Raw genomic sequence first — 9985 nt, 5'->3', positions numbered from 1 at the left:
AACTAGAGGGCAACGTGCTAAGTCTGGAAATAGAAGGAAAGAAAACGGGTTTACTGTTACTTCAGAGAGACAGACCTGTGAATGGCTGTGCCCTAAGGGAGCAAAAGGCAAAAACAACTAATTGGAAGAGAGAGGAAGAAGGGTCCGGGAGTCTTTGCAGAAATGGTGGCATTGAGCAGTGCTGGCAGATGACTCTGCTGATGAATTCAGCTATTTCTAGAGTGAGGAAACTGCCTGCATTGCAGGCCCAGGAGTATCAATCTGCTTTGTGAACCCTGAAAACTACAGGAAATTCAGTACTTTGGGGAAAAACAAGAAGTGTTTAGGGATGGACAGGAACAGAGAACAAAGCAGCCAGGATAGCCAAGGGAATGAAAGGGTAGATGGTCAGGGATGGGTGGAGAGGAGTATGCATACCACACTATTACCCCAGGGTGGCAGACACCTCCTTGGGCTTAGTGTACAGGCTCAAAGGGCCTGCAGCAGTCAGGACTGAATCATAGTAATTTGAACAGGGATAGTTTAATATAAAGAATTACTAACTTTATATTTAAAAATAAAGCCAGTTTGGTTCAGTGGCTAGAACATTGGCCCATGGACTGAAGGGTCCCAGATTCAATTCCAATCAAGGGCACGTACCTAGGTTGCAGGCTTGATCCCCCGCCTGAGCCAGGGTGTGTGTTTCTCTCTCACATCGATGTTTCTCTCTGTGTGTGTCTCCCCGTTCCTTCCACTCTCTCTAAAAAGCCAATAGAAAAATATCCCCAAGTGAGGATTAACAACAACAAAAGAAATACTAACTTTAACAAGGGGATTGCAGTAACCAAGGAAAAGCTAGCAAAAAGTACAAAGAACTGTAGTGAATACAGGAATAACAGATACTAACAAGCAGCCATTATCTTAGAAGGAGAAAAAGTTCAAATATTCTCAAAGAGATATAAAGGAATATTTGAGAGACAAAAGAACCTGATAAAACACGTGATAGCAATTTTTAATGTAATTTGTTTGTGGCAATAGGGAGAGGAAGCAGAGATGGAAAATTTCAGGAGCTAAATCCTAATCACCATATCAGAAAGTCAATAAATAGGCAGTACTTAAAATTGAATAATAAAAATATAGGAGTCTATACATAGTCCTGAGAAATACATACACCCATGAAGAAGAAATCTCTAAAAAGGTCAATAGTGATTGCCTCTGGGGAAAGGAATTAGAGGAGTTTGACAGAAAATTACTGTATTTTGTTATACATATTTGACTTATAAACGATGTGTATGTTATTTTTTCAAAATTAAATCAATTTTTAAAGGAATAAAATAATATATAAAATAATATATAAATAAAATAAAATAATAAAATAAAATATAAAACATGTATATATTAGCTATACATGTGTGCTTGGCTCACTGCTTTGAACTGGGGGGAAAAAATTGAAGACAGTGGCCCTACCCTGAGAGAGCTCAGGAGGTTAGAAATTGAGAAATTAGAAATAAACAAATTAAAGGACTGTGCCTTTAAGTGCTGGGTATAGACTGAATGGTAGCATAAGGAATTCAATTGTCTAAAAGAAATATAAGAGAAAAAATTTCTTGAAAGAAATGTTTGAATAATTTAAGAGGTACGGTATTGGCTTATTAGCTGCTGTTTTTATTATTTTTTTATTTTTACTCTCGAATATGTGTAAGACACAGATTCTAAGTCTTTTACCTACATCCTTTGATTTAATCCTGACTTTAAGGAGGCCAAATCTTATTAGCCTCATTTTACAGAGGAGCTGAACCAGAGTAGCTTTGAGAATAGAAAAGTTTCACATCTGTGCGGGTGACTAGCACACGATTCAGCCTCAAAGGGAAGGAATGAACTAGATTATCTTAGTGTGCATTTAGTGTATTTTTATCTTTAGGTTGTAGTCCAAGAAAGTTGAAAAGTCATCGCTGTAGGTGGCCAGAAACTCACAATTGAAATAGACCTACTGTTGAAATAGACCTGTCTGCTAGAGCATGATGTCTTTGGCATGTAAAACATTCCTTTAAAAATTCAATATTATAGTTATTGGTCACTGCAGATACATGTATAGTTACCAAAGAATTTCTTTTTTTTTTTTTTCTTCAGAAAAAAAAACTTCTTAGAATTTCCATGAGAATAAATTCAAAACACAATCAAGATATTCTTGTGTTCTCTTTTTTTGTAATTAATAAAATGCTAGTATTGTCAATTGTGCTCAATATATTCTGAATAAAGTAATTTAAAGTCTAGCTACTTTAATTCCATTTTCCTGTCAATTTAGTTATTACGCACCTGCCATATTTGTCTCTCCTTAGAACCTAAAATAAAGGATGACAATTGAATAAAATGAAATGCTTAATTCTATTTTGTAATCATTCTGCCATCCTATTTTTTTTTTCTTTTTTAAAAACATATTTTATTGATTTTTTACAGAGAGGAAGGGAGAGGGATAGACAGCTAGAAATGTCAATGAGAGAGAAACATCGACTAGCTGCCTCCTGCATTCCCCCTACTGGGGATGTGCCCGCAAGCAACATACATGCCCCTGACCGGAATCGAACCTGGGACCTTTCAGTCCGCAGACCAATGCTCTACCACTGAGCCAAACCGGTTTCAGCTGCCATCCTATTCTTGAAACACTTTGAATAGTGTTTACATGTGACCTTTGTAACTATAACTGTCAGAAAACTGTGTTCTAAATTGAAATGGAGGGATACGTAACAATGATATCCTCTTATTCTCGTTGTATGCTTTCTATCTTGATGTCAGATGACCATTCTGGGAAGAGTAGGATGAGATTTCACATTTGTTAAAAGAGATGTATTTTTTTTTTTAATGCTTCAGAAATGCTCAAGAAGTCATGAGTTCAGTCGTTTGAAGTCTATAAACCACTGCCTAATTATAAAAGCTTTTTACATCCTCACTGTAAGTCTCAATAAAGGTTATTTTTATATTTAAAATTCAGTGTGAATTTATTTTTTGATCAGGAAATGAATTGAGAGTTGTCTTTAAGCTTCTGTAATTCCCAGGTGTGTTTCTAATTTATTAGAGTCATGTCAGAACAGGTCTGTTGGAATTAAATTACCTTTGTCTTCCTTTACCACACATTTCCAAACCTGGGAGAAAAGAGATTCAATAAAATACCAGCAACAAGGTTCCTGTTCTATAAAATATGAATAGTAAGTAAAATGTTCTAAAGGTGCACACAGATCTATTTAATGGATTTTGTTTTGTTATTCACTGTTCCAAAGCTGACCTTTATGCATAAAAAGTAAATGAAAAAAATAACACAAGGCCATAGTCATAATCCCTTCTTCCCGGCATCCGTACAGCAGTTATTCTGAGCCTTCTTGTGACACTCGCTACATCCTATAATCTATGTTGTATTGTCTAAATCTCAGCTCCCATGCTACAACACAACTCTATAAGTATGGCATATTCTTTTATTTATCTTTTTATTTATTTATATATTTTTATTGATTTCAGAGAGGAAGGGAAAGAGAGAGAGAAAGAAAGAGAGAGAACGAGAGAGAGAAACATCAATGATGATAGAGAATTACTGATTGGCTGTCTCCTGCATGCCCCACACTGGGGATCAAACCCACAACTTGGGCATGTGCCTGGACTAGGAATTGAAATGTGACCTTCTGGCTCATAGGTTGACACTTAAACATTGAGCCACATCGGCCAAGCTCTTATTAATCTTTTTATTCCCACTGTACCTAGCTCTGATTTTGCACATACTTAGCACTCAATACATTATTTTATTGTAGTGTGTGTGTGTGTGTGTGTGTGTGTGTGTGTGTTTAAATCTGTCCACTAAAGAATATTTCAAAAACATAATAATTTTTTTTTTAAATCACATGAACCACAATTTCTTTATCTAAATATACTAGAGACAATGTTTTGAAATATTACCACTCCTTTACTGTTTTCCTGTTTGTGGTCATTTTTATATAGTTATAATGTTTGCATAATTTGTATATGAAGGTAAACATCATAATATGATCAGTCTCCATGTTATTTTAAAAATCAGAGTAAACTGACATTTCATTTTAGAGGATATTAAAACACAAAATTATTCATCATTCTTTTATGGTGAGGCAAAGGTTGTTGCAAACCACACTGAGCTGTGAAATCCCCAGTGTTTCTGAAATGCTGTGAGTCATTTTGAGGGTAGAAGTGTGCCCAGCAATTTCTTAATAAGACCAGATCTCAAAATGTACGTTTTAGGATATATTATACCCAGCTAAGGAATCTTTGTATTATCCACAGCTCTGAAGTGTGAGACACTGGGGATCCTCAGGTATTATTGTTTCCCTAATTTTCTATCTTTACCCCAAAACCGACTTTCTCAAGAAGAGGAAACAGTTTGCAACTTTCAGCAGCTGAAGGCCTACACAGCCTCACTTCCTTTCCAGTAGACACTACGCCACCCCATAGTTCAGTGGGAAGCTTTCATTAAAGAGAAATGAGTGAGCCTTTAAGAGAAGACTTCTTTCCTGTTCCTGGCGCCTCCCCACCCATAGATGATACCCCTTGACTATATACATGGCCAACACGGGTGATTGCTCTAGGCCAAATGCCCACAAAGGTATCCTTATTCAAAATGTTAGGATGCACTTCTTATAATTCTTTTTAATGGAAATATTTTCTAACACTGATACCAGAGCTGATTACCAATTATACCTGATAATTAAGTAGAAGCATTTCATATATTTTTCAAGTAATGTTTTAATAACATAATTTTCCACTGAATTTTATCTGCAAAGACAACTTTTAAGACCATATAAAGGAAATTACAGTTCAAGGTGTCCAGTTCCCAAACCCTCGAAAGCCTGTCAGTAGACCCAAAGTTCCAACTGCAGTCAGTACCAGTGTTTTATAGAAATTAGTCCACTAACCCTCAGATTAAAAACTTGACTGGTATCATGACTCTTCTTTTGAAAATGAGGAAACCTAGGTTTAAACCACTTAAGAAAGTTTCTCCAAGTGCCACCGTTAATGGGTACAAGGGCTTAACCCTAGATATGCCTTAACTTCCAAGTCCTGATGCTTACCCTCTTCTCAGTTTGCCTCTCCTATGTCAGACAGTGCAGCTTGCTTGAAAAGAACAACAATCAGCAGGTACAGCAGGAATAATAGAAAAGTCTAAAAAGAGGAAGAAGGCATCATGTTGCAAGGTTTGTGGATCTTTTAACCACACAAATTGTGGTTGGAATACAGACTCTGCCATCATTGCAAACATGAGCATGTAAGATCATGGAGTCAAAATCTGAGAGTCGCCATTATAATAATTAACTGCATAATCAAATTAAACTTTACTAATAAAAAACTAGTAAAGAACAAAAAACAAATAATTTTTTGAATAGTGATTCTATAAGGTAAATTCATAATTGATTTTTTTTTTGAAAGAAAAAGGAAGCAGTCAATGATTTACACAGAATATTTTAAAAACTAAATTTTAAATTGGGTACTAGTAACCTTATCCCTAAAGATAAGGTTAATTAAATTTCCATTTTACAAAGAAAGACCAAACTGGCTCAAAGACATAACTTAATTAAAAATAGATATCTAAATCTTCCAAGTATTTATTTAGGAATTAAACACACACACAGCAACACAAATCTGATTGAGCCTTTCAAATTTATGGGGTGGGAAGGGGGGCAGAGAAGGAGCATATTGAGGATATTATATAAATTGTCACTGAAGCTAGGTCTTATTTTCACAAAAGAAGAGTTGACCATTTCAATGCATTATAGTATCGATAATTATGAAAGTTCTGGTTGAGATATTTTATGTGTGTTGAAGGAGAGGTTATTCCTAATCTGGAGAAATTGTGAATGAATGTTCACCCTACTCTTTTGTTGGCATGTGATACTCTAAATATTTCTCCTGTACCCCAGGACACAATCAATAACCTTATAAATTAAGCCAGGATTCTCAATCTTAAACATTCTGACTCAAGTTGCAAGTGTCTTCACATGTAGTTTCAAGGCAAAATTTGAACATCTCCTACTATATAGAACAAAACTCTTATTTGGAATTGAAATACTTATTTAAATATTAAAATACGCAGAATCAACAACTGATTTTTAGGATAGCAGCTATTTATTTTCTCAGACAAGATATTGGTTTTATTTATATAAGAGCTACCATATTTATTGGTTGGCACATATAATGCCCACACAAATCTCTCCAGCATAATGCCCAATTTTTATGAAGCCTTCATTCTGACTTTAACTACAGAAGGAAGGTCAAGCTGTGAAAGTCAAAAGAATTTATGACATTGTTCCACTACCAAGGCCCACAGAAGAGGGAATTATTGAAGAAGAACTGAAAAGCTCTTGAAGAATAAAAAGATCAATCCATTTGCAACAACAACACTGGCCGCAAGCATTTTGGGGAAGGAATAAATGCATTTGAAAAATCTTATTTTACTTGTAAGTAAATATTAAATTAAAAATCCCCTGGGGGTTTTGAAAACCACAAATAACAGATAAGATGTACCTATAATGACAGAATTATTGGCAATCACACTGTGGGCGAAGTGTTTTGTTATTCACTTTACATAATGCTCACAATCAAGCTTTATTCTTTCAGTTGTTTATCTTCCTGCTTCTCTCCTCAATGATTGAAAGCATCTCATGTGTTTTGTTGTCAAAACAACCATTCGTTCTGCAAGACTTGCTTCCTCCTCCACATTTCTTTAATCCCAATTTCCTCAATCAAGACTTCTAGAATAGAGGACCATTTGAATGCTGTGAACCTTTCAATTGTCTTGATATTCCTATAAGCTAAGAAGAAACGCTTTAAAATTCTTCAAGGTTGCAAGGTATTTCTTAGTTAAAAATTTTTCTGCCTTTCTAAGTTAAATTCCAAAACAAGCCATAGATTCAGTTTTGTTTCCAAGAAAGTCATTTTTTCTACCCCAGCTCATATAAAGGTGGCCAAATGTTTTCAGGTCCCACTCAGTAGACAAATGCAGTTATATTGAGAGGTTTTATCATAATGTACCGCATATAACCCTTTTATCACCAAGGAAGAAAAAGATAGAAAATGAAATTTTGCTTTGTGAGCTAGAGTTCAACTTAATATCATTTTGCATTAAGCTCTTTTATTTTTTTGGAATTTAGGGGGGGGGGGGAGGTAGGAAGGAAACCCTATTGATTTTCTTGATAGATAATATAGATTGCATTTCTCCACGCTTGCTGATATTATAAGGTTTAGCAACAGCTATTCATTGAGCACTGTCAACATAATTTTTTTTAAATAGAAAATAATAAATCAATATGGGAAAAATTATACATGATTTCCAGATTTTTTAAAAATATATTTTTTATTGATTTCAGAGAGAAAGAGAGAGGGAGAGAGAGAAACATCAATGATGAGAGAGGTTCATTGATCGGCTGCCTCCAGCATGCCCTCTACTGGGGATGGAGCAAGCAACCCTGACTGGGAATCAAACCATGACCTCCTGGTTCATGGGTCAATGCTCAACGTCTGAAGCACACTGGCCTAGTGCTAAACATATTTTAGCTAACTGCCCTTGAGATATAAAATGTTCTGTAAATGCCACTAGCATTTCTTTAAGAAATCATTCTCAAGGATTATAAAATAGTATATTAAACATTAGAAACACTTGAATTCTCTACTCTGTTATTTACATGATGAGTACTTGCTTTTGCTCTCTAAATTTATATATGTTCTGCCTGAAGTAAATATTACATTTTTGCAGTCATCTGCTTCACTAGGATAAACATATCTGATTGTCATGGGAATTACTGGTTCAGATTTGGGAGGGAGAGGAGGGAAATCTGTGTAGAAAGAAAATTGTTTCTTGCTATTTTACTGATTAAGATAATAATTTAAGAGAGTGTTTGTACCTTTAACATTATAGCTTGTTCTTTTTATTTTTTAAAATAAATACCCAACACTGTCTTCACTAACATCGTTTGTCTTTAATCAGGATATGCTCTTCCAATTCTAAGTTTATAGTGACCCCTATAGGTGACTGTGTTCTAATTTATTTCTGGTTTATTCTTACAGAAAGTAAGTCTAATAATATTTAAATATATTTACATTTAGAATTTATTTTAGGAGTAAAGTTATAAAATACTTTTCATAAGCCCTTTCTCTCCTTATATTGCACAACATTTACTATGCACAAATGTCGGCCATCCTGATGTAAGACAATTTATTTTGGAGACCCAAGATGTTTTAAATCACAATAGTTTCAATGTAGGTCTACTGAGGACAGGGGAAATAAGCAGCATAATTTCTAATTAACATGATTTCTGATTAACCTGATTCTTTTCCTCAAAATCTGTTATATTCTCACCCTATTCACAGCTTATAGTCCATTAAGAAATTAACTTTAAAGTTTATGCAGAGATGTGTATAAAAGCAGAAAAGACTTGTGACCAAAGTAGGTCTGATTTTAGCTAAACTTGGTGGAGCGACACTGATTCTAGGCTAAACAGGGAACTTTTAATGTGGGGTGCAAGATTCTAAGTCATTTTCTTATGGATGTGGATGAGGGCGTACAGGAGAGGGTGGAGGCCACAGACTACTCACTGCTGGGCATGGGCATTTCCAGGAAAAGTAGCAGGGAAGGACTGGTCTCGACATCACAGAAAGGAGCATGACTCCTGCAGCTAGCTAAGGTATCAGTGAAAATTTACCTATGCAACAGGAACTCGAACATATCATATTCTTCCTAAAAATGCCAACCTTGCATGAGATAGAAAACTGATTTCTTCCTAGCCTGCTCAGGAGTAAATGTGTGGTAGCTAACAAAGGCCCAATGCCATGAACTCCAGAATGTTGGTTCCATATTGCTCTATAATCATAAACCCTAATGAAGACTAGAGCATTATTGCAAGGTGTTGGTAACCAGCTTTTAGAAAGATACTTCATTATTCACACTTGTTCTGTAGAAAAACATCAGCCATGGACTATGCTATGTGAATTCAATATGGAGCCCAGCTATATTTTTCTTAAACTTGTACTTTAATGTAAGAATTGGGGATAATAGAAATCATCTCCTTACTGATCACACAGTAATTTCCAGAGTATTAGAAAGCAGAGATGTGTTTTGACCTTTCTTTTGACTTGAAGCCAGGCATAGATTGCCATAAAAAATAGAAAGCTAAATATTTTCTTGTACATCGAAGATATGGTTTTATTGCCATAGGGGTTAGTTGTGGCACCAAAATTATTATTTGGGTGTAGATATTCTCATAATTCTTTTAAAAAAATATACTTTTTTGATTTTTTACAGAGAAGAAGTGAGATGGATAGAGAGTTAGAAACATCATCAGCTGCCTCCTGCACACCCCACACTGGGAATGTGCCCTTGACCTAGGAATCAAACCTGGGATCTTTCAGTCCGCAGGCCGACACTCTAACCACTGAGCCAAACCGGTTTCGGCTCTCATAATTCTTTGTTTTTTAAAATATATTTTATTGATTTTTTTACAGAGAGGAAGAGAAAGGGATAGACAGTTAGAAACACCGATGAGGGAGAATCATTGATTAGCTGCCTCTTGCAAACCCCCTATTGGGAATGTGCCCGCAACCAAGGTACATGCCCCTGACCGGAATCAAACCCCAGATCCTTCAGTCCAAAGGCTGACGCTCTATCCATTGAGCCAAACCAGTTTCCAGTTTCAGCATCAGCTCTCATAATTCTTTCAAGAGTGATAATAAAGTCTATATTTCAAAGTAATTTTAGTTTCATAAGGGTAAATTTTGTGCCTAAATCATCCTGTAGATTATATTGGTTTAACTTGACTTTTATGAATGCATTATTTAATTTTTTACTATTATCAGAATAAGCTTGATAATCTTGCTTTACATTTTTTTTTCGAGCTCTATTTGGGAGCTTTGATTCTTTGTTTAACCACTTATGAGAATGAACCCAGACTGTTTTGAGGAAAACCTTAAGCCTGTCTCTAGTATTCCAGAATTCTCTCAGCCC

The sequence above is a fragment of the Pipistrellus kuhlii genome, unplaced genomic scaffold, assembly GCF_014108245.1.
Source record: "Pipistrellus kuhlii isolate mPipKuh1 unplaced genomic scaffold, mPipKuh1.p scaffold_m20_p_5, whole genome shotgun sequence".
NCBI lineage: Eukaryota > Metazoa > Chordata > Mammalia > Chiroptera > Vespertilionidae > Pipistrellus > Pipistrellus kuhlii.
Note: the sequence above shows the minus strand (reverse complement) of the source record.